General features: G+C 38.4%; 1 protein-coding gene across 1 annotated transcript in view; it reads left to right on the forward strand.

Moving 5' to 3' along the window:
• tspan11 (tetraspanin 11) overlaps positions 1–26041 on the forward strand; it is an 87581-nt gene that overhangs the window by 52169 nt on the left and 9371 nt on the right. The window lies entirely within an intron of this gene.

A 26041-nucleotide genomic window follows, 5' to 3' on the forward strand; every position in this document is an offset into this window, starting at 1 on the left:
TGTACATTTTTTATTCGTTTTTTTTTCTCAGCGCACCATGGGTGCTGTCGGTCCTAAACGATTGCTTATGCAGCCAGTGGTCAAATCCTAGTTTGCAGACAAGCGTGAGATATTTATATGGATATTCGCTGTCAGGTGGGATTAGGTGGGAGGAATGCAGCCTCATTTTTAAAGCCTGGGCAGTCACATTCAATTAAATCTAACCAGATTTTGAAATACCTTCCAATAGTTTACTTCAATTTTAATAAGTAATGCAGCAGGGAAACAGGGCCGTGCAGGCAGGTTTAGGCAGCATCTGATACCATAAGATGGGAAAAGTGAGAGGCCTGGCCACTTTTTTATGTAATCTTGACTGTATTTTATTTTCCTGGCACTTGCAGTACATGACCTGCAATGACATTACTATGCTCCCTCCTTAATGTCCCTAATGATATAAACTCAGTGGAAAGTGTGTAGTTAAATAAAAATCTTAAGCAGTTGATTTTTTAAGATTTTTAATAGTATCTGAGAAAGTTTTCCATTAGACTTTTTTAATAAGATTGTGGCACAATGGTGCTTTTCTCTAACACATTACCCAATTTTTGGACTATTATAAGGTGCAGTGTTAATGAACAGGTGTATTTTAATACATAAGGTGGACCCGATTATGGATGTCATTAAGGTCCCACTCCGCTAATCTTTTGAGCTTTTTTAAAAAGCGTTCCCAGTGGTTTTTTAATTATGATGATGGCGTTTTTAGGAAACATCCAAAAACCTGTGTCGTTTTCTAGGACATAGTTTCTGCAGGGCGGCAGTAGTTTTAGGCAGAAGTAAGACATTTGCCTCTTAGTTGTGGGCTGGAATGTTAGAACTGAGTAAGCCTGCCCCCACTTCCCATTATTCCTTTGATTACACACTCTCCCACTAGCTTACACCCCTCGCTATCCCGATCTAACATTAGCCAGATGCTAGCTTGTGTGATACAGACAAAGGCATACATGGATCAAGTCGTCTACCAGTGGATGGATCAGAATGGAGAAGACTGGGGAGCTTATGGCTTGCAGTTATAAGTTCCTAATTTACAATGATTTGACTAAAGAAATACTCAAAAATATTATTTTAAGCTTAATTTTCTTTAATAGTAATGTCCTCCATTATCAGAAGAATGCCACAAGAACAAGTTAAAAACACCAAAACCACAATTTTCAATAGAGTGGGCTTTTAAACATGTTTAAAGTAGAGGCTCACCGGATTAACCCTTTAACACCGAAGCCGTCCTTTACGGTCATAAAGCTGTTTTTCTCAACTTTTTGAAACCGTTGGAATTAAGTCAGTTGTGCAACCGGTCCCCTGAACACTGGTGTTAAGAGTTCAGTTGGTCATTTGTCAACCTTTGAAAATCAGTGATTAGTCAATTGTTGCCGATAAATACCATACCTAAAATTTGTGTTTTTCATGCAACACGGATGTTCTCAGCTGTGTAATGTACCTACATTTAGGTATTTCCAATGGGTGGCATACCAGCCAATCATACAAACAAGATTGAGCCAAATAACGAGTCAAGGCAAGTCAAGATGAAACAATCAGTGAAAGTGTAGCTTTGGCGCGGATAAGCACTTTTAAAAAATGATTGCAACACGACCTCATGAAACAGGCAGCTGTATTATGCCACCATTGCTCCCCTGTGCTCATGTGTTCATGCAACGCACAAGAGTATTTTCCCATAAGTCCAAAGTGTCTCACCAATATAGCTTTGCAGTTGTAGCCTCTCTGACACAATGCAGACCGTAGTTTGTACATTAGAAAGGCAATCTGAGTCCCTCAAATAACCTGCCACCGTGAAACATAAATAAAATGTTACAGCTAGTTACTGAAGCAGGTTTGCTCATAATACTGACACAATATTCCTCCTGCAGCTGTTCTCTCATTTTCAAAACTGCCAGTCTGTAACGAAAAAAAACAACTAAAACCTGTCACACCTCGTCATTTCTAACATCTTCCATCTTTTCCGACTTGCAAAACTTTTCGTAAAATTTACAGTTGAGCAACATTTATTGGATCCCCCGCTGGTCGTATAGCTGTAGCTGCGTTCAATAACTCTTATTTTCACTTGCTGTTGATTCAGGAAGCTTTGGAAACTGGAAGCTGAGTTGAGTCGCTTTTTTTCAGACGTCAGTTGAGAAACATATAAACATCTGCATGACCACCTCTACTGTTACCAATGAAAAAAACAAGCTGCAATGAAAGTGAGACAGTTCATCCATGGACAGAATGAATAAAAAAAACTGTCTTGGACAAGGTCAAATTAAAATAAAAAAAACATCTGTATGGTTCCCTTTTTTAAGGTTCAGATACATTATTTTTACATGTAATTAACGGTCACATTAGGGGGTCTATAATGTGTTTTAAATAGATCCATATGAGTCTGGGGTCAGTGTCCTTTGACCCTGTACTCTCAGAAGCGCACAGCTATGTAGAAGCACAAAGGTGGGACTAAATTACATTTTAGAACTGCCCATTTCCATTGATGAGCTGTGAACTTTCTCTCACCCTCTGACCAGCAATAATAAAATAAAAAAAAAGATTATTTGCATAAAGACATAATTTCAAGTGAAAATCCCCCAGAATTCTAAGAAGAATTTATTTTTTGCTGGGAAAGGAAATATCCCCAGACGGTTTTGTTTTATAAGAAAATATGAATTGTATTCACCCATGTTCTACGATTGTTGTCAGGTTGTGTTAGCAATCACATAGCTCACCACACAACATGAGAGCATGCTTGTATGTGTGCACCAAGATGTGTGTGCTCATCCAAGTGTATAATTCAGGGACAAGAGTGGTCAAACCTCAGTGATCCTCTGGGGTTTGCAAGGTATCGTGTTCAGGCGGTGTGATCCGGTGTAAGGCTCCCACTGACCTGCTAAGACAGCAGAGAAATCAAAACCAGCTGCGAACCGTCACTCGTTGTTTACTGAGATTTATCTTTGACTCACTTTGATTACATGAGCGCTATCAAGAAGTGGTGAAGTGGTGGCGGAGAACAAGTCGGTGGGACAGCGGTATCCGACAGGAAGGATTTGGGTGAAGTAAACGTTGAGCGGGGAGGAAATAGGGGAATGGAGAATGTGGGCGAGTAATAGGTCTAAGATGAGAGAAGTGGGAGACATAAAAGTATCAGTTAACCCACATTACCCGGACTGTTCTATGGTTTGATGTTTTGAGATTGCTTGCTGAGATTCCGCAACGACTTGAGTACAATATCAGATCCTGAAATTTGTTTAGGATTTTGAGAGGATGTTCATCCAGTGAAACTTATTGTCTGTCTATGGACAGAGCCAGGATCCTTTTCCCAGAACATAGCAGAACAAAATATAAAGTCTTTCTTTTGTGCTGAACAATCTACTCTGACATTCTCTAACCCTTCCAGTTTTGACATTCTTTTGACTACTGCCCCACTACTCCCCCATCTCACTCTCTCTGTGAAAAAAAAGAAATTCAACAATTACTATAAATTAAGTTTAATCTAAAAAACAAAAGGGGTAGTAAACAAATATACAACTTGTGCGTCAGAATACTCATAGTTCCAAATTGTAACAGTAAAATCTGTCCAACACACGAGACCTTCAGCTCTGATCTCTTTGTTCAGGAGTTGGACAGCACAAAAAAAAAAAAAAGATTTGGTTGATTTACATTGATTGCGTAAATAGATTAATTTTTGGAATTTAGGTGTTGCCAGTGATATCTAGGGTGTTAAAAGGTCAACTTATTTTGAACATCTTTTTATTGTGTTTGAAATAATAATGTTTTCTATATTAAATTACTTCTAACTTTTGCACTATAGTTATGCCAAAGTCAAATATTACATTTTTATTTTAAATCACACCAAATTGAAAGATTTTTGCACTGATACACAAACAAAATTCAAACTAACTTCATTGTTTAGTTTTTCTTTCTCTTGTTGGGTAAAAAGCTGTTGTTCTGCTGTACTTGATTGCATTACATATCTCTATTTACTTTGACACAAAACCCAAGCAATGTGTAAACAGGAGTTCAAATGTTCTAAATATAAAATTACAAACTTACACAGATCAACAGTGATTAGCCTCAGGATAAAGTATTGAAAAATAACCCAGAATAAAAAACATGGTGCTCAGTGAGGCCAGAGGGTGTAAAATGGAAGAAAACAGTAAACTACGATTTACAAGCAGTAATATAACAAAGTTAAGTTTCTTTCTGAATAAACTGTCCTTAAACAACAACAAAATATTTTAATAATTCCTTTAGCAACGTCCTCATTGCGCTAGAATTCCTCAGAATACAAATTCACTGTGATCTTTGGAGCATTGGCTGTGGACCTGTGGGCTGCATGTCTGCACAATTAATCTCGTTCTGAGATGGTGAACTGACTGCAACATGAGAAGTTTGGAGGCTGGGTCAGTGCTCTTTGTCTTCCTCCCTGAACAGTTTTTACAGTTTAGGATACACTAAGGCCAATGCAGTTGCAGGAAGGTACGATGTCCCAGCAGAACACAAAATAAAGTGATCACAGTTAACTGCTTCTGACAGCGGTTGGATCGGTGCAATTGCCAGCTAAAGCAGTGGTCCCCAACCTTGTTTAGGCCATGGACTGGTTTAATGTCGGACTATATTTTTACAGATTGGTCTGCATGAGGCCAAAGTTGGTGTTTTATTTTCAAATTAAAATGCTCCTTTATGGATTATAGATTAGAAAGATGGAGAATGTCTATAGATATTTTCCAGAAGATAAAGATTCATGGAAACAGAGTCGTTGATTTGTAGAAGTTGTTTGCGATTTGTAAAAATGGATTAAAGGCAACATCACTGGTTTCACAGAGTGCAATTTTTACAATGAGTACTCAACCAGGCTCTGATTATCTTTAAAGGCATAAATGATATTCATATTTTTTTTTTTTTATTGAATATTAAGTCATTGTATATTTTTTTTTAACATAAAGAAGTATTTTTTTGCTAAAGTTATTTAATAAGTTCTTTACTTATTTAGCTTTGCTGTTGAAAAATTATCAAATGTCCAAGGTTTACACAGATCGGCAACTTTATTTTATTAAAACTTAATTCTCTGTAAAATACTTGAAGCCGGTTTAAACTTTTTTTGTACTCTAGGTTTTGTGTAGGACCCATTAAAGTATAGATTTTTCCTCAACCAGCAAAGTGGAGGCTAACAACTGGACGCCAACTTTAACCTTGGTGGGCTTTATAGGTGTGGTAGATGAATACTACAAAATAAAATCATAAAAACAGCTATTTTTTACATATTCATTAATAATAAATTCAAATCCACAGTAAGTGCAACTTTATTAGCAGCCTCCATGTAACATTAAAGAGTAGTTGCTGCATATTTTTTTCCAATTTCTTTTTTGGCTTTCATTTCCACAAAACAACAACAACAAAAGATCTTTCACAAGTTCTTATTCAAAGAACAACTAAAGGGAACAGACAAGAAAACTTGTTCTTCCGCCCCTTCTATATTGTGCAGAGCTGGATGTGGGGGAACAACATATTTCTTTTATTTTGAAGTCGAATGCTCATCTTAAATTTCCTCACTAGGTCTTTTCTGCCTAAAGAAACTTTCCAAAAATGCTTACTTTAAAAAAAAAAAACTTTACTTGCTTTGGGCTTTCAATTTAATTTCCACAAGTTACCCTTTTTCTTTTGTCTGCAACGTGGTACCAAGTGACAGATAGACTGGTACTAATCCGCAGCCCGGCAGGTTAGGACCATTGAATTAAAGGACTTTTTAGGGAAATTTCTCAACAAACAAAACAAAAAAGAAATAACAGTAAAATATAATGGGCACGAGAAACTTTTTTTTTTTGCTGTATACCTGAAACCAGTCTTTAGTTTCAGTCAGCTTACCTACCACTGCATGCTGGGAGAGTCCAATGTGCTTCCTGAGCCGCACCCTCCCGTCAGATCATCTGCGCAGAGGTCAGAAGGTCTCAGTCAGAGCAGTTTTACCTGCTTTCTTTGTGGTCCTGCCCAGACCTGAGCATTATCAGCCCTGTCAGGTCCTCAGACAGCAGAGGTCTGAGACCCTCTTCCTGACCTGCCCATCAGCTCTCAAAGGAATTCCACTAATGAGGCACTATGGGGAACAGATGCAGAGAGGGCAGCCTGGGCAAGAACAACCTGCCACAGTCACTTAATGATCACACATGCAGTCGTGTCGTCAAAGCTTTCAGGACAGACTGTTTGTGTGTGTTTGATGATATCAGTTTCTGTTTTTTCTCAATCATTGCACACTGTGCCTGCCTGCTGTTCCTCTATGATTCATCTGATTCTTCTCTTCTTTCCTACGTCACAGACATTTTTATCCAGCTTCTGCTCACATTCACTCCTTTTGATGAAAAAGCAGAAGGAAAAAGAAGCAGTCACACGTATTGTATTTGCTTTGCTGGTCCTATCACGCTATCAAGAGGCCACCAGCACGCGGAATCTAATTTCAGCCAGGTCTGTGTTCTTCACAAGGATTGGTGAGAGAAAAAAAGAGACAAAACGGTTTATTATTACAGCATCAGATGTCATGCACCCAACCGCCAAGAATAATGCCCAGAACATGCCATGAACCACACATGGTCCGTGTTCGGACTCACGCATGTGCACTCGGCATGCCTCCGGGAAATGGTCTCCCTCAGATCCTCTAGAGTTTCAGGCCTTGACTTCAATCACTGCTGTAAATGTTAGGACATGCTTGTGTTTGTGCAATTGCTCTTTGTATACTCCAACGCTTCGTGTTGTTTGCATGAAGTGCGGTTAGAAAGGATTAAAGGGCCAGTTCCTAAAAACAAGAGCAGTGCTGCCAAGAGCAAACAAGGGAATGAATGAAGCGGCAAACACGCCAAGAAATCAGAGGCTGCAAGGAGTCGTTTGCAAGGAGAAAGTCTTAGATAATTAACTTGGTTTGGCTTTGTTTTTGTCAGCCAGGCTTCTTTTAGCAAGTATTTATTTGAATGCGATATTACTTCACTAATGTCAAACACGTTTCCTCGTTTTAGCTGGATTGCTGTGCGTCAAAAAGTGGGAAAACAGGACTTTGATTTTAAAGAAGGCAGTGTGTTTGCATCAGAGATGTATTATCACTGTTGTTTGGTCGGATACAACTTGTCTGTCTCCATCATTTTTAAGCAACCGAATCCCGGCAATTTTTGTTGATTGTAAAAATTTGTTTTGCTGACGTCTTCTTTTTTTCTTTTTTAACCTTTTCCTGCTCTATTCTTTCCCACTTAGCAACTTTACCATTTTTTCTCCAAGTCCAGTGGAGACATATGATCTTGACAATGGAAATGAGCACACGGACCAGATGTTGGTAGCTATCAGCTCACGCTTACCTCAGACCCAGATCAGACAAGAGATTAAATACAAAACAGAACACTCATACTAACTGCATCTGGACGCCAGTTCTTCTCTAAGAGCTTCCAACCACTTTTGGCCCATTATAGACAAAGACTGGTCCTCCATTTACATAAAGAGATTTATGAGATTCCTGTACACAATAAAACTGACGTATAGATGTCAGCAGCTAGGGATTGTTAAAAATAAATAATTATTTCATCAGCTAATTGTCTGTTTTGATTATCTCCAAATTTGGGTTTACTGTGGATGGCAGTTTAGATTTCTTAAAGTGGTCTCACCAAAAATAAAAAGAAAGAGGGAAACTTTTGATATTTTTTTTTATAGGTTTTTAATGTGAACCAGGCTTATATGTTCTGCCTGAATATTCCCACACTCTATCTGTTACGTCTTTAACAGCACCATTTATGTGTCCAGTCACATTCATAGCTATTCTGTCCATTGAAGGGTACTTACGGCACATCTCTATAGGGAAACCAAGAAAGAAAAAATCCTTGTATGTTTTTAAAAGTGTTAACTGTGAGTCATAAGGTACTCCGGACTGTAAAAACCACAGTTGGGTAAACGTCTCAGAGGGAAATTTAAGGCACTTAAAAGAGGAGCTTATATCATTGGTGGTTAAGAAGTGAAAACATCTCAAGATTGTGTTCTTATGTGAAAAAGACACATTTGCTCATGATGAGCCTCCTGCTAACTACCTGAACGCTAATTGGGTGGGAGCTTTATGACTCACAGAGTCAACAACAATCTTTTCAAAATGCTCCATCAGCATTAAGACTCTGCACAGATTTCTAACAACCCAGTAAATGCATTGATTGGCCTGCAGGCCTGTGGACCTCCATTGATTAAGTCATGAAGAAGAGGCGCGTCATGGTGAAAGGGATTTTAGAACAAATGGTTACAGAATGTGAGCATTTAGAGTGGGCAGGTTCAGTTGTTGTGAGATTTGACGAAGAGCGGCTTACAGGCCTGAGATGTCTGACTTTAAAACTGTCACCTGGTATATGAGAGGTCGTTGTCAGGTCTTCATTTAAAAAATCAATGATAGTGAGAACACAAAACAACCCTTTCAACTATTGAAAGCTAAATAAAAGCTCTTTTTATTCATAACAGATGTTTTAAGTCTAGAAGTTAAGAAGGAAAGTGCAGTTCCCATAGTAAAAAATATCTATTTTTGTTTTTTAAATATAATTTTTATGACCCTTTTGTTTGTTAGGCTAAATATTTAGTTAAAAATGGTACTATTTAAATTTCATAATAGTTCAAGTACCTTTAAAGATCTACTCTGATCAGTAGGGTGTTTTTGGTGTATTTAACATGTTCTTATGGCATATTTATTTTTGATGATAGAGGGTATATTTAAAAAGAAAAGAAATCTCAGAATTGCATTTCTGAGTTTTTCTTTATTCAAATTTTTGTGAATCAGAAGCAGACGAGAAATACCGTTTGGAAAAAGAGAGTATTTGTGATGTAGAAAATACACGGGATGAGCCACAAGCTCTATGCTCCGAACTCCCAGCAACAGGGAGGGGAAGGTGGCCGGGGTTGCTCTGCGATACAAGTCCTGCACCACAATTAACAGGTACATTTTTAATGAACTACTGCAGCTCTGCAGAAACTATGTCCTAAATGGTATAGGTTATTTGATTTTTGGCTATAAACGACATAATCCCAGTTTAAAGACCAGTGGTAATGGTTTAAAAAAGATCAAGAGAGGATTAGGGGGGGTCTTTAAACATTAATAATGGTCAAATTTATGGTAAAATCATTGTAATACCATAAAGTTATTAAAAAAAAAACTCAACAATGCTAATCCATGCTTCATGACCAAATGTTGAACCAAAGGTCATCTCAAATTGCAAAAATCTTTTCATTAATAAGCAGTAGTCTTTAGTTAAGTTCTGCCAGTTTACTACCTTATGTAATTTAAATGTACCATATATTCTTTTCTAACAACTCAAATTAATGCAGGCTGTTTTAAATAAAAGAAAAGACCCTTTGTGTCAAAATTTTGACAGAGAACACTGTCACACTGCCTTCTTAGGTTCCTAATCTTCAAAGGCTTGCCCTAGATTCCTTTGTATTTTTTAGGATATTTAATGACTGCAAAACTTCCCACCCCAGTGTCTGCTTTCATGTTTCTGTCCGTTCTGGAAGCTCCCTCATAGCTGTTTGAAAAGTGCAAATACAAGGTTGTTCAGACTGATGTCAGATCAAATCTCACCAAGTCACAGACATCCCAGATTACAGGACCGAAACATCTTTATTGTACAACTGGACAGATTATTTTCAAAGACATGCTTCTAATATAGGCGGCCACATATAGCACAATGTGCCTTATGTGTTTTTGCTCTCTTTTAAAGCCAATATCAGTTTCACAGCAGGCTCAGGTTGGCTGAGTTTGATCAAGTGGAGAAGTGTTGTAGTCAAAAGTCATTATGGATTTTGAAACCAGCGACTAACATGTCTGAAAAAGATGGATGGATATTTTGATCTATGTTGTCACTAACCTTTGCAACCTTTTTGAAGTGTTTGTTTATAGGACTTCAGTGGGAGCAACTGAACTTGAGTCAAAGTGATAGTTGTCGAGGGAAGCATGATGAAAAGCCACATTTGACCTTTTAGATTGTTCAGAGCAATCTTGATAGAGGCATCTAAGTAATTATGTCAGCTCTGCTAATCCAGGATTCATGCATCTTGAGCAACACAAGAGCTGTCCCCTTTCAAACCTGTTGACCTCAGCACTAATACAGGTAACACCATGGTAATACTGGTATTGAGGCAGCTTTGGATCTAAGTATTGAGAGGCAAGCCGGGCAAACAAAAGTGCTTGGCTGGGCCATGGGAATCAATGGCTTGGTGGACAGAAGGCCAATGCAATCAGGGAGCCGATTGAGGCAGACTACAACCCTGCTGAGCCAGCAACAATGGTGAGGGAGAGAATCAGTCGGAGAAGTGTGTCTTCTACTTGTCCTTTGAGAGGCATATTTTCTTCTGCAAGCACGAAAAAAAGCTACAAGCACTTTGTCCTGCTATCAATCAAGCACACTCGTGTGAGTTCACATCCTGAGGCTGAGACCTGTTTGTGTATTAATAATAAAAGTATCTGAGACAAAGACACAGAAGTATTTGAGAAAAGTATTTGAGACAAGAAGCTTGTTTTTCACTTAAAGGCAAAGACTGGTTGGCTGGAGGTCGGAGCAGAAGATTCTGTCCATACTCAGCAAGTGGTTGCTCTGCGTGTTTGTCTTTGCATATGTGGTGCACGCTCCAGAGCCTAGTTAAAATGCGATGAAAGAACTTTGCTAGATTTCCAGTGTCACTCCCAAATATGAGCACATGGATGCTTCACAGCTGCTAGCTCCCTGCTTTGATGTAAAAACAGTGTTTTAGGACTGCATGGAAAGTCTCAACAAAGGATCCCACTCCAAATTCTGCCACTCAGAGATTTTTCCCTCACTTAAGGGTGGTCTAGTCAAATGCACTGAGGCCACGACTTTAATTTAGGTCCAATGAAAGCATGGGGTTATTGTGGACCACATACGGTAGTTACTGTAAAATCAGCAAAAAGACTAAATACGTCTTCTTCCAGGACAGGCAAAATGGCTGTTTTTGGCTCCCATGGCGGGAAGACGTTTTGCTTTGTAAGGTGTGTATTGGCCTAACAAATGCTTCCACTTTTTTTCTGTTCGTCCTGAGGTCTCCGTCATCTGGCTCCATTGTGTTTGCGACTTCCTCTGTGAGCCCAAACGGAATCCATTTTTTATTAGATCTGTGGACAATGAGGAGAGCCTTTGACTATGTGACCTTAACAGATTTCCAAGCACAAGGAGTATTAGATATGTCTGTGTTTGGGACAAAAGCTTAGCCCTTGGCAGGAAGAGGAGTTATTGTTCTGACATTTTTTGCGGAAACCAGAATTTATGAGAACAAGTTTCAAGAAAGATAACCTGTTGTGAAAGCAAGGATCTGACATTTTTCCACATATTTGACCTTCTGACACAAAGACATGTTTGGTCTTGGATTGATTTTTAAGTTTTTTTTTAGAATAACTCTATAGTTAATTTTACCAAAGTAGGTGTGTAATTGTACTTTTCAATTTATGACCTAAAATACAAAGCATCCACTTTATCTTTTATTGCAATCATCTTTGGGTAGTTTGTAGACCTTGGAGAACTAATTATATACCTACAAGTACAATGAATGTTTTATTCTTTTTTTTTCTTTAGTAAACCAAGTTAACGTCACTCGAAAGTGTACATGTGTTATTAAAATAGCAACCAAAACATTGACCTTGGGTTTGATTGCTGTTCCACACCTCTCCAGTGTGCACAGATAAATCCGAGATATTTTGCTGGGATCTCAGGACAATGCAGAAGTTAAAAAGTGTTGACAAGTGTAGACCGTTCCCCTTGGCTTCTAACCAAACAGAGTTCAGGTTGTAGACAACAGTTGTCTCAGAACATAGTCCTATCTACTGATTAGGAGAAATCTAATCACTTCTGTCAACGCCTGCTTAGCAGCTCCGGCTTCAATTTTAGACACAACTTCTGCTGGTTGGGAGGAGCTTACTTTCTGGCCACACCATCCTAACACACACACAAGTTGCTGAGGTGTACTGTAAGTGCTACAACACTACAGCACACAAGTGTTTGTTGCTATTTCCCAAAGGCTCTCAGCTCTTACCAATTTGATGTTTAGATATAGCTTGGCTACCTTTAAAATAGTGAAGGCAGTCTGAAAATAGATTTTGTAACACCCCCCAAAGCATGTCATCTGCAACTGGGTGTGTGTACTTGAGCACGCATGCACATGTCGCGTTGTACGACCAACTGGGCAGCACATTGTGCTAACTCCTCTCAGGTCAAACTCTCTCCGGGGAATGAAAGTGGAAAGTGACTCCTGCCAGATTATTCATTGGGCTTAGACAACTGCTCTCAGCAGTATCTCATCTGACGGACCTATTAGTACTGACGCCAAGACAGTAACACAGGCGTGTAAACACTGGGTATAGAGCAACACTGTAGAAGGATTTTGTGCCATAACGCAGACAAAAACGTTGACATTTGTCCTCTCATGTGTCAGAAACTCATGCAGGCCATTCATTCGCTTGCGTATCCACCAGGCAGCAAAGGGTACTCTTCAGATGGTGCCCACTTCAACACATCACAAATCTTGGACCACAGGGGGAGAGGCATTTGTGTTTCATTTCCGCTCTTGGTTCTATTTCCCCATGGCTGCTCATTCCCCGCAAAAAGGAAATTGTTGCATCAAACCCCTGCAATTATACCACACCATGATTACTTTCAATTGATGTGAATCATTGGAAATGGGCACTAATGCTTAAGGTGGAACTAGGAGGCATGAATACTTGCAGCTCAACACAGTTGGGGAAAATTGCTTTTGACACTATTGAATCTTGCCCAACACAGTGCCATCTACAAGAGGGGAAGGATTAGACACGCTCCAGCCCTTACTCTCAGCGTTTCCTCAGCTCTCATTGATTGTTTTTAATAAGCAGCACTCAAATGCTTCCACTCATAAATCCTGACCCAAACTAATAACCTTATTAACCCGATTTTAAATATACACCAGACAGGAGAGTGATTCAGTATGCATATTGCTAAAAGATTTGCTTTCCTTCAGTTTTCTTTTGTTTTATAAATATATAATGGTTTTTAGCTTTCTTTCTTCCATCTTTGAGACTTTGGTGTAATCAGAATTTTGCTGCCTGGCTTTCCATCATCTCTTTTGGCTTTGATTTAGGCGACAGGCGTCTCCGCACAAACACCCAGGTGTTTTTCATCTGTTCTGGAAGAGCGAGTTTACTGCCCACCAAAACCTTTTCCGTATGTAGAGGTGCCAGTGTTTTTCAGTCGGGTTATAGCCGAATGGCAGTGCCTTGGGCAGGATGATGGTGACTGTAAGAGCAGAAAGGTCAAGCTATGAAGAGCTGTTTTAATTATTTAGAAATGACTTGTAGTATAGTTACAGTACCTTTTTGTTCAGGCTAGACTGTCAGAACTCATCCCCCCCCCCATTAGTCTTTATTATACTTCCTTTAATTCCTTGGGAATAATAATATGATATGTTTGCACAGACATTAAATTGAGTGGAGATAATTTAAAGAGAAACAAAGCATGACTCTTTTATCTGTTTATCCTCTGCACTTTTCTTATGTCCCATGTGTTGTAATGCTTAGCAGACACCTGTCCGTAAAACACAAACAGTATTGTGAGATAGGGCATTCAGCCTTCACATGGGCCACGGGCCAGCTCTTCAAGCTAATACAAAACCTGGCTGAATTCACGCCTCTACGTTTAACAGCTCTTGGCTCCACTTTTAGTAAAGCAGGGCTGTCCTTTCATTGGTGCACCTGGAACAATTTTATTTGGCTCTGCTGGAAATATTCAAAGTGCAAGGAAAAGGGACATTTGTGGAGTTTGCAGTGGAAGGAGTCTATTGGCATATATTGTCCAAAGCAGTGCCAAATCCCTTTTTTTTCATTACTTCCCCAAACAGAAAAGATTTTCTGTACTTTAGTCTGGTTGTTAAAGTGACAGTGTCAGCAGTTCTGAATAAGCTAGGCAATTTTCTTTTATAGGACAGGCAATTATGTAAGATGCCTGTTTTATGCAGGCCGACTTTGGGTAACATTTTGTGCCCTCCATTGTTACGCTGATATGAATCCAGGATGTCAGGTTTTGACATATCTTTTCCTCCAATGCAGTTTGTTTCTGTGGATTCAAGAGCATTTTGGAATAAACATGGTTTCTATTAGTCTCACCCTTAAGTCTTCTCCTAAATCACATCCAAGTTTCAAGCTGTAAATTAAATTCATTTTATCAATACTACTTTTTCTCAAAACTAGAAACTCTCAAAAATAATCTTGCTAAGCAACAATGGCTTTATTATTTTTCAAATAAATACCTGATTTACACACATAGAAGCGGACTGAAACACACATCTGGTTTAAGTTTCAAATGCCTTCTCCTCTACATTTTCCCTGTTCATCTTCACACAATAGCCATTTTATCCCTTCTAAATTTGTCTCTCTCTTACCGCAGCCACCTCATCAAAATAGGCCAGCGAGTCGCCATAAGTCATTAGCAAAATCAAGCCATCTTGCGCTGCTTTTCATACAGCGTTGGTCTACTGCCCATACAGAGCAGGTAAAGTGTTTTAGATGGTCTGTAGGAGAGGAAGGGTGGAAAGGGGAAAAAAAAAAGAGTCTTCACCGGCCGTTTCAAAAAAGGCAATTACCATCAATCATGTTGAATTGTGTGTCAAGGTGGCTTGGATGTGAGCCTTGTACCAGGGGGGTAGAGAGTTGTGACAGAGTCATAAGATCTTGTGTTGGCCACAAGCAGGAATCTAGAAGATGAAAGATTTTATTGGGTCTAATGGGGGACACTGTCTAAAATGTAATGCATGGCCATTGATTGTCATAATGCCCTTGAAAAGCCAATAAACTGCTGTAGGACATAGACCATTATGTGTCATTAGAACGGGGCTCAAAGCCTTCATCTAAACACATTAAATTCTCCTGCACAACCAGAACAGTCTCTATGAGGATAAAAGGGGAATTCAATAAATGACTCAAAAGAAAACCAGGCTGAATGTACTAATAAGTTTCCACCCACAATGCATTGTGTTTTTCATGTTAACTGCTTTGTCACTTAACCTTACCAATGTTCAGGGGCCGAGGGCCCATACACTCATATCAGTCACCTGTTTTTAAGTGTCTTGATGCAAGTGTTTACAGTCCAGCTCTAATAGAATCAGCGGAGGTTGCTTTCAGGTTTCTCGCCTGCAGCACAGAGCATTCCAGCTCTACATAGAGGTGTTGGCTAATTAGTCTGCTGACCTTTCAGGTCAAAGGTCACAAGTGCACTTCGCCCCAGGGGAACCTGGTGATATTTTAAGGGGTTTTGACCGTGGACACTTAAAACAGAGAAATATCCTGAAGGCTCAGAGTCCATCTTAAGTGCATCACCTGGGCTGCATAATGACAGGTGATGGGTATGAGAAGTGAGCTGCAGAGTTTCTTTCGCCCATGACACTTTGTTTCCCTTTAAGCTCTTGGGAAAGAAATAAAGATCATGCCTGACAAGGAAAATGTAAACAGACAGACTGTTACAACTATAAATTTACAAGCTTGAATTCAATAAGAAGGGGTGGACTGAAACATAGAAAGTGAAAAAAAGTTTATTCTCAAAGGCTATACATGTTTAAATGATTTTGGTCACTAGACTTGTGGAAGGAATGATAAATATTAGATCTTAAAACTCACTTGGGGTGGTTAATGCTATGTGGCATGTGTTCAGGTACATGCTGAACATGGGTTTTTGTATGCGCTTTTAGCATGTCATGTTTACACAAGTCTGTCTGTACTCAATACAAGCACATGTACTCACAATTGGAAATGGCTTGGTGCAAAACGTCAAAGTGGTGCAAATCTTGTGAATCTTGCTCCAGGCTTTTTCTTTCACAGCGCTATTCCAATGAATGAAAGACTCTGTGTCATAGAATTTCAACTGGGCACAAACCCTTCATGGTTGCTTTCAAATGGTTGGTACTTCCATGTTTTGAAAAGGATACCACCCAAGCGTCATTACTGAATCTAACTCCATGATTTGTCAAAGTGCAACTGGTTAAATTATTGACACGGTAAGTCGCCACGCGTTTTGTGTAGTGCCCATAAAAGGATTTAAAAACCTGCGTAGAAATGCGTGAACATGTGAGCGTTTTGAACGCGGACACCTAACATGCGCTATGTGTTTTCATAGACTTTTCATTGAAAGCACCCACTTGACAGTCCAAGTCTTAGCCTGGTGTGAACACCTGGCATGTGTTGAGTATTATGTAATGCGTCGCTACACAAGTTTTTAACACCCTAAAAATTCTATTATAATGCTTGTTTATGCATTAACAAAGCTTGTTAAGGAATCTTAGTATAAAATGTTACCAAAAAGTGCTTTAAAGTACGCCTCTTCAGTGGAGCCAGAAAAACATTTACTTACAATGCCATGGCCAGGGAAATAAATTCAACAAATTATGTCATTCTGACTTTTTTGTTTTAAAATTTAAATTTTACTTCACTTCAGACAGACAATAGCTGGTAGCAAAATTTAAGACCTTCTGTAATCACCTTTACACAAAAGAAACACAAAATAGTACTTTATTTTTCGACTGGTTTCATTTTCATTGAATTAACTGCATAACTGTATTTTTGAATGGTAGCCTAGGGCTGGGACATAATTACGTAATATGCCACATAGTTGGATTTGACTGGGCAGCACACTTGTTTAAAACTTTTTTTAACAATTATCATTTCAGTGTATTGACTGAAGTGTTAGCTTCAATCCTCTGTAGACTTTACCAGAGGCAGTGACTGAGCAGGAGACCATACAGGTGTAACATATTGGAAAAAAAAACGTTTTCATTATTGATAAATGTCAATGTATCTTTACCTAATTTGACAGGTGATACCAGGCATGCTTGAATTCATAACATTCCTTTTCACTGATCTGCCTCTATTTTTACTACTAACCACCCAGGTGGAATATGGACTGGAATTTTTTGAACAAGCACTCTCTTCCTTCACCGCCTAGAGGCTTTTTAACATAGACCTGCTGCACAGTAAAACACACCAAGCTTTCAAACTGCAACTTTAGATGAGGTGTACTAAAGCTAGCGCTGCGACTTCTGCCTGCCCCTAATGCATTAGTTTGGGTTGAGGAAAATGTAATTCAGTCCGTAAAAATTTGGATCACTTGTTTAGTAGTTTGAAAAAACTGTGTGAAGGTATCAGTTTTCCAAAGAGTTTTCACTTCTTGAACACATCAGCTAATGGACCCTTTCTCACACTGGAGCCTGAATGCAATTCAGATGTTGCACAGCTCTGGTTGCACAGCATTGATATATGGAAATGTAATGAAGCCCCATTGGCTTCTGGTCATGGGCCCATAGCTCTGATGCCTCACAGTGGCATTGTGCAAAGAGATTTGAAGAAGGCAGAAAGACATTCGAGCCAGTTTAGTGTCTATAAAATGTGTCTTTCTCCTGGTGCTGTCTCTTTACAGCAGTGGTCCCCGACTCCTGGGGTTGCAGATGGTACCGGTCTGTGGTTCACTTGGTACTGAGCCAAATAGAGAACAATGCATTACTTGTATTAATTCCATTTTATTTATCTAATTGTAAAGGAAATTTTATTTTGAAAACTAATGGATTCTCTCCACCACATCCATCGTAATCTGAGCCTGAATGTGGTTGTGTCAGGGTTGGTTTGGACGCCGAAAAATCTAGAATAAAAGGTTCCTTTTATTAGGAAACAAACTGGAAATTGAGGTATGTTAGCTCGTAGCTCTCATAATCAAACTAAACAATCCGGCAACGAATGCAAGGGAGACGCAGACTATAAAAGAGAAGGAATGATGACACAATTACACACAGAAGTGCACGAAGAGAGGTGTGGTTTATTGAATATTCATCCTCTTGAAATATCTATGGAAATTTTCAAACTGTTATTTTAAACTAGATTTCATATGGGATCGTTTTAATTTGAAAAAAATTAAATAAATAAAAAGATCTTTCCCTGAACTTGACCCTCAAAAGTTAATGGATACTAAAATAATCTGACACCAACTTTAGTCTTTTACAAGCTGGTCTGTATTGTCTCACACTAAACTGTTCTCTGGCGTAAAAAAGGTCGGGGACCATTCCCACTGAGATGCCAAAAAAAAACATAAAATGGATGTAAACATATATATGCAATTGAAGATGAAAATGTGAATCAGAAAATCCTGGTATAGATGGTAGTCTGTAGCTTTTTTTTTTCTTTTTCTGAGAACTTTGTATGTACATACTCAGATATGTAATGACATAACTTCCTGTTATTTTCAATATCCCCTCCCTCTGTTATTTGGAAGTATGGCAGCACATTTCATCAAAGCAAAGCATTGTCGCTCTCAGTTGGTACTCCTAACGTACGAGCCAACTACTCTGGAGTCTGATGTATGTCTTCTGTATATTGTTTGCACATTCGCTTTCCGGAAAGTTAAGTAGCTTATGAAAAGTGAAGTATATCATAATAGGGGTGAGATTATATGTAATTGGGCTTTGTCCCACTCCCTTTAAACCCTTTTAAACAATTGTTTAAACTATTTAACAATCATTATATTAAGGAGATTCAATGCGTTGCAATCTGTGTACTGCATTTATTAGTGCTATACTGTAATTTGGAACAATTATAATTTCTTTTTTTTTTTCTATTCAATGTACAAATTAAGTCTTAAATGAATTTGATATATCAATGTACTTTTATTGTATTTTTCCTTGTTTTATTTTAAATTGCTTAAAAGAAACTAATCAGTAAAAGTATCACCTTTTGAGGGAAAATGTACATGGGTTAATCCAATAATACTACATTATTTGATGTGTGTCATTATCAGATAAAGGACATGATATTTGAAAAATCTGATACCTTGAGATTTCAGTTTATTGTCAAATATTTGGTGTCTAAATACATCGATTGTTGAATTTTTTTCGTGGTTGCCCCTTGTTTTTCAGATCCTAAAAATAAAGGTATAAGAGCTGTCTCATGTTAATTTTTCTCAACATTTAAGCTGTTTTTTTAACATCTCAACTTACACATTGTGTATGTTTTTACAGTCTTGCTCAGTAACCCCAGAATTTGCCTGCCACTGTTTCTAAACCCATGTTTCAAGCGGCGGTGTTGTTTAATAGTGAGCATGAGCAGCAGGAGGTTTACAGAGAGCGTCAAAAGCATAAAGAGGCCACACTGACAGTAATAAGTCTGCTCTGTCCTGACTGATGGGTTTACTTTATTGCCCCAGCCAGAAAGTGCTGGAGTCTCCTCGGGGGACACATACCTCCCTGCATGATGAATGAACTTTTTGGTCAAAACAGAACCTCTTGTTCACTTTAGGGAAAACGTTTTTCCGACTTTGTTTTTTCATTTTACTAAAGAGTGCTTTTAAACTGCATCGTTTATGGTAAATTGATAGGGATCAGACTGATAGGACAGTGGATTCAGGGTGGACAGCTTTCACTGAAAGTTCCTCAAATGAATAAGCACCCCTGTGCAAACAGGCAGTTAGGAGGTTCGGAAAGTGTAAAAAGTACGTTGGAGGTGCTAAGTTGTCAAGCAGCCATCAGGCAGCAGGGTGGATGTAATGAGCTCAGTGTGTGTACTTCTAAAAAAGACAAAAGAGGTGTATTTGATGGTGTCTGCTTTCTCAAATGTCTGTCTCTGTGTGTGTGTTTTCTCTGTACTTTTTTTCCCCCCTTCTTCCGATCCAATTAAACGCATACATTCATACAATCTACAAAACACAGTTATTTTAAGAGAAAGCCCCAAAAAGCTTGGTGAATACTTTGGATTTATTGAATTTACAACTGGATGTTTGTTTGCAAACTAATTGCAGGGAATTCAGACTAAATGGGGACAGAAAAAAATACCACCTTTCCAAAGTTATGGCTCTTTGTTGTGACTTTTTCTTTTAGAAGCCTTTAAATAGGAGGTCACTGCAAGTTTGCATATCGACTTTTGAGAATGTTTGAAAACATGACCTATTGATTCATATTTAGTCATTAGGCCTATAAGAGCCATGCTCTGATAGATGGTGCTGCTTGGTTCAAGAACAAGTCAGTTTGCCTGATGGATGTTTGGCTTGGGTATTGACAAGCTGCAGTGGAGGAATTCGCTGCTAAAACATTTGTGTGTATTGATTGGCTGATGCAAATGAACTTAGTGTGAGGGTCAGAGTGGGCCCCTGGAGGGCTATGGATGCGTCATTGTGAATGTCAACCAAGGTTGGGTGCATGAATGCAGCAACGGAAGTTGAAAGCGCTGGGCCTCAGTCCCATTTTTGCATGTTTTCTGTGAGTGCAAAACCAATTTCCTTCTATCATCACTGCTATCAACGTATACGTTCAAATACAAGATACCTTAAGAGCCATGAAAGGCACTGCATGTAGTCATGCCAAAAAATATATAGGTTTTTATAGTGGGGAATGTGTAAGCTGTCATCTACTCTGAAAAACCAAAATCTATCAAAAGTTTTAATATTCCAACTTTTTGCAAGCTGTCTGTAAAGCCCTTGTTATTTCCAAACCAGTTTTGTTGACTTTTCCTATATTTACCTAGAACTCGAAGACAATAGCTCGAAGAAGAAAAACATAACCATGTCTCTTTAGAGTGCTGTCTCCTCTCTTTGACTCCTGCTGTCACTTTAGGTTGTTGATTGATTTAGGAGCCATAGGAGAGTAGTAGACTCCTTTGCCTAGCAAAAAAACTAACATGTTTGGGTAAGGCAAGCCTGTTGTCCTTTGCTATGCTTGAACACATTGGAATCCATTGTTGTGTGAAGAATTTTGCCAAAAACTGTACAAAAATGAATCTCAGCATTGATTTTCAATAAATCTTGATTTATAAACAAAAACAGTGTTTGCAAAGATTAATATATGTATCGCAACTGGCAGTACATGTTTTTCAGTACATAAATAAATACCAAGCACGTAAAAAGTTACAGCCCAGTCATGCTGCATGAAATATACCTTCTAAAAAATGTTCTATGAAAAAGTAGCAAGTATTCATAATACATCTGGCAGGCAGTGAATACAGACTTAAAACTCAATCCACATGCATGTAGTGACCAAAGCACACACACTGTTCAGTTTAACATGTTCTAGAATATTTACGTTTATTAAATTTTAACTGTTTAAGTTTTAGGTCAATACCAGCTGTCATCAATGTTTATGCTGACCTTCCATACTGACAACTCAAGCCTCCTGCCATCTCCTATCCCTGATTCCAGAAATAAATGTGACTGTTTGTCTCTCAAAAGTAACTTTTTCTAGTTTGGTATTCATTTGTTTTGACTCAAAGATAAGCTACAGCAGAGTATATCACCCAACAAAGTCTTAGCAAGAGCAGAAAATAGTTACATGGAGGAATAGTTCCCATCTTATAACTAAAATAGGAAAAAAAAATATGGGAATGAATGGTTATACACTTGATAGTATATAACCTTCCTTATGAGTCCTGGAGGTATTCCAAAAAGCAGGTTATGTGAGTTACCACGGTAAGTTTGAGGCTAAGGAAGTGGATAACCTCAGCTTTCGGTTCCAAAAACAGAGGTATGTTTCAGGGAATGCTTAGTTCCCATAGCAACTCATGCTCTGAACATGACCTGGATCTGTAGCAGGTTTAGTTGAAGGTTAGTTGGTTTCAGAGAGGTGAAGCAGCATGGGGTGTCCATTTAAAGATGATTTAATGGATGAAGATAATACTTTTTCTACCTTGAGAGGGTGATAAGACCACGTATCCATGTTGTAAAGATAAACTTTTTTACATTGATCTAACTTAAGTATTTGCTTCAGTTAAGATAAATCATTTTTTTGAGTTCAGTCAACTTAACAAAAAAAACATAGGTGTCAGACAGTTATTTTACTTTCATTCAAATTAATTCAATTAAGTAGGTGTAACTTAGGTGCTGCTGTTAGATCGGCAGTGCAAGGAATTGTGGGATACCATTCCCTTTGCCTGTCTGGACGGATTTGGGTTTGACTGTGGGTTTTTGACTAAATGTGTTTAGTTGTTCAGCTGTTTTATTGTGCTTTGTCTAGTTATTTTATCCTGTTCTGTTTAATTCTTTCTGCACCATGAGTTAGAGGGAGGGAGAGGATGAGGATACTTAGCACCCCTAGTACCAAATGTTGCTGCAAGAACTGAAGTTTATGTCACAATCATGGTAACTGAGTACTTGTACTGTACATGTCTGTTTATTCTCTGTTTCAGCTGTTTTCCTTTCAATTCACGTTAGTCCAAAATGCATTACATCTGAACCTTGTCAATTAAGGGAAATTTGGTTGGGATCATAGTGTGTTTCCTGGGACAGTCTGCTCTGTTCTTGCAGGTGTAAAAGCTCATCTGATGCATGGTGCATACCAAAGAAGTGAGTCCTCCTAAAAACAAGGGTCTTGGTATCCGAACCCAGTTGTTAATACACACAGATGATTTAGCAGAACACGGAGAAGAGTTTAACAGAACCCATTTGAGAAAAAATTGGGAAAGCATCGGTAGACAAGGTCTAAAGGTTATAGGATGTGTAGTGAGGATGTGCAGGTGCTTATTGATATATGATAAATAGACACATTGACACTGAGACCTTCTATTTTTAAGTGTCACATGGAAAACCAAAGCAAAATGATGGTGTCCAATTTATCAGCATTCCTCATTTCTTTATACCAAGTCTTATCCCAATATAAAAGTAACCTATGGCACTTCCATGTCTGAGCTGGGTTATGTTTTTTCCTATTTAGGTTTTTTCTTTATCATTTTGGGTTGCTTCCCTCTCAGTAACTTCCAGCTGTGATTTTTTTTTTTCTTCAATTTGATCCTCACCTAAAAGTGCAATGTGAAAAGCTTCAAGGCTTCTTTCCACTGGTGTGTATGAGTTGCATTGACAAAAAAAAAAATAGAACGTTCATTAATCAAAATAAAAGTTTATACTTTTTTCATTTAAGGTGTCGTGTCCACGCGGTAACGCATGATAACATTATAGGATTAGGGGTTACAAGTTGCACCATTTTATTTGTTCAAATGCAAGCTTGTAGCACCGTACTGGGTGCATGTGACTAAAAGATAAAGTGAACAAAACCGAATAAAATGGTGCAACTTCTAGAAATTCCCCACCCAAACAATTGGGTTTCTGCCAGACTTCTGTGGCCAGAATCTACAATATTAGCCAAATCAAAATGTTTTGATGTACTTTCAGAGGTTTGCCTTACTGCAAACTCAACGTTGGCACTTACAGTTTAAAGAAAAATGATCACCACATGGATTTATATATTTACCAAGAAACTTTTAAGACTGTCAAGGGGATTAGTAAATTCTAATCTGAGGGAATAAATATGCACGCTAAAAATGAATTCCTTTGGTTTATTCTTAGGAACAAAAGTATAAATGAGCTGTTTTACTCAAATATTTTGTTTTATTTACTACTTAAAACATTAGAATTGTGCTTGACCAACTTTTAAAATATACCAGATCTCATCATGGGTCTCAATTTTTACTTTAAAATTCATAATGATATTTGGCTTTATTATTTCTACTCAGCAATTTTCCCTAAACCAAGAAACACATTGTTAAGGCTGGTTTATGAATTTCTTTTGAAGAGCAGCTTGAGTGGTATTTAATGTGTGCAGTCACTGTAATGAGCGTAGGGGAAGGAACAAGTGTCTTTCTCATTTATCTCTGTTTTAAAATCTAAAGTCTGGTGTAGATTTTCCCACATTTTTCCCCAGTAATTACCAAGATAGGAATCTGTTTTGCTAATGTAATGGCCTTCTTGTTGGTTTTGTCACCACATGACAATTCATCTTATCTTGACAGCCCTCCACGCGATGCAGCTTTGTTAGAAATAGTCATCTGATCTTGGTGATCTCACTGCTTGGGCTGTCTTCGCCCGATACAAAATCTTAATACTGTTTCCAATGAACACAGTTCCTGTTTGGACAGCGTGCGCAACAACGCTGGGTGGTTTGAATAATATTGTGACAGACGGTGTTGGGTGAAAAACCCTGTCTGGCTCAACACCGCTTGCTTGTTCCTGCTCTGCCCCACATCACTTTTTTACTGAAATATTTTGCAAGCACATTTCTACTGTGGGAGCATGTGACCTACCACCCTGAACAGTGCCGTATCCAGCTTACACAGCCGCCACAGTGAGTTAACCTTTCAACTATAGGCTTTTTTATTTCTTAACGAAAGTGGAGGGAAGTTGAAGAGAAGTGAGGGTCTCTCATCCGCCCACCTGCAAGACAGAAAGAGCTGGATCACATGTCTTCATGGTTGTCCGACAGTAAATTAAAACGAGGAGCAATTTCCTGAGGCCCAATTAGCAGAAAATTGGTCTGTCTGTTGGAGTGAGTCCCCTCGGGAGGAGGACGAGTTGGTGTGGGCTGAAAGAAAGAGAGGGAAAGTGTGTAGAGACAGCTGCATACATAGGGGTGAAGTCGCAGTGGTGTGACGATGCAAACTGTTGATTTGACAGGGAATGATGGAATGAGCTAGACTGAACAGAGGAAAAAAACAGGGATGACATGCTGAAATTGCAAAACTGAGCAAAAGTGAAAAGGAGCAGCACATAGAGCTGAAATAATTTTGCTAACAAACACAACGCCAGAACTCACAAAATCACTGACATTCAATTTATTTCGGGACAGAATAGATGTCACCTGTCATCTGTGTTGTCATTTTCAGATAGATTAAAAAATAACTGTTCCAGCATTCTTGTTGTTTCAGGTGTCATTTTGTCTCCATCAGAATGTGAATTTTAGGTATATGCGACAACAAAACCTGGCCACGTAGACACTTAAATTAAGCAATAAAAGTCAGAAACAAAAAGCTTGTTTTTTGAACATGAAAACATGTCGACCTCCTTGACTTGTCAAGCAAAAGTACAGCAACGTAAAGAGCATACCTCGGTTATCTGGATATGTAGTTTACAATCGCCACAAAGCCACATTCTTTTTGCATGTTTCATTATGAAAGGAACAGAGCAACAAAGTTGATGTAGGAGTAATTTGTTAACCGATATATATTTTAGTGTGATGTGAGTCATTTTATGGGTTTTCATACAGTTAATGGTGTAACAATTCATTTTAATGATTTGATTCATATCATAATTTTTGGTTGGTGATACGATTCGCTGTCAAAATTGGTTCATTTTGAACGATCCGATTCACTGACCTAAAATCAATCCAGGACATCTTTAGCCAAAAATTCAACCAGTTTGACTCAGAGACCTGGGTACTGAACAGTGCAGGTTACGTGTTTCGGTTACCTTGTATTTCTTGCAAGATAATGAAGTGTAAATGCAAAATATGTACAAAAAAACAAGTTAACAGGAATGAATGTCAAATCCATTTAAATTTTAGTTTCCTGAAGTTCAGCCCACTTCCCCATCAAAATAATCCAAAGGAATTATAATCAGAACATTCTACCCCACCATATGATCACATGTCTTTGCTGAATTCAGTGTTTTCACACATTGGACTGGAATAATGGTTTGATCATTTTTGCTCCCTTCACTGTTTTTATGTATAGTAAAATAAACCTACCATGCCTCAATACAAATGGTATTTTCCATTATTGATTCAATCAATTTATTTTATTTTGAAACAATTACGTAATGATATAGGTCAATTCGATTAACAACGTTCTTCCTGCAACACTAGAGATGTGATTTTCCAGTCTTTGTCTGTTTTCAATAAACCCACAAAAATAAACTATCAAAAGCTAAAAGCAGCTACTCCTAAAACTTAAAATACCGTCCATCTTTGCAACTTTTAACAACAAAGCACAAATATTTAATCTGCTTACTCATCAATCTGCTTTGGTTTAATTCAACCATAATGGAGAATTGATAACAGAGGTGCAGAAATGATGAAGTTTTTCTGATGAGGTTCAGTGCACAAGCAATACTGTGCATGTGCTCTCTACAATCAATGTGTGCACATTTTGCCCTCAGGGCTTTTGTTGTTCATCATGGTGATGATGGACTTTGGTGGCAGGATTCATGCAAGGAGGTAACTGGGTCAATGTCAGTCCTGGTTCTGGATCGACCCGTCTCAAATGGCTGTC

The sequence above is a fragment of the Oryzias latipes genome, chromosome 23, assembly GCF_053564925.1.
Source record: "Oryzias latipes strain Hd-rR chromosome 23, Olatipes_Hd-rR_3.1".
Classification (NCBI taxonomy): domain Eukaryota; kingdom Metazoa; phylum Chordata; class Actinopteri; order Beloniformes; family Adrianichthyidae; genus Oryzias; species Oryzias latipes.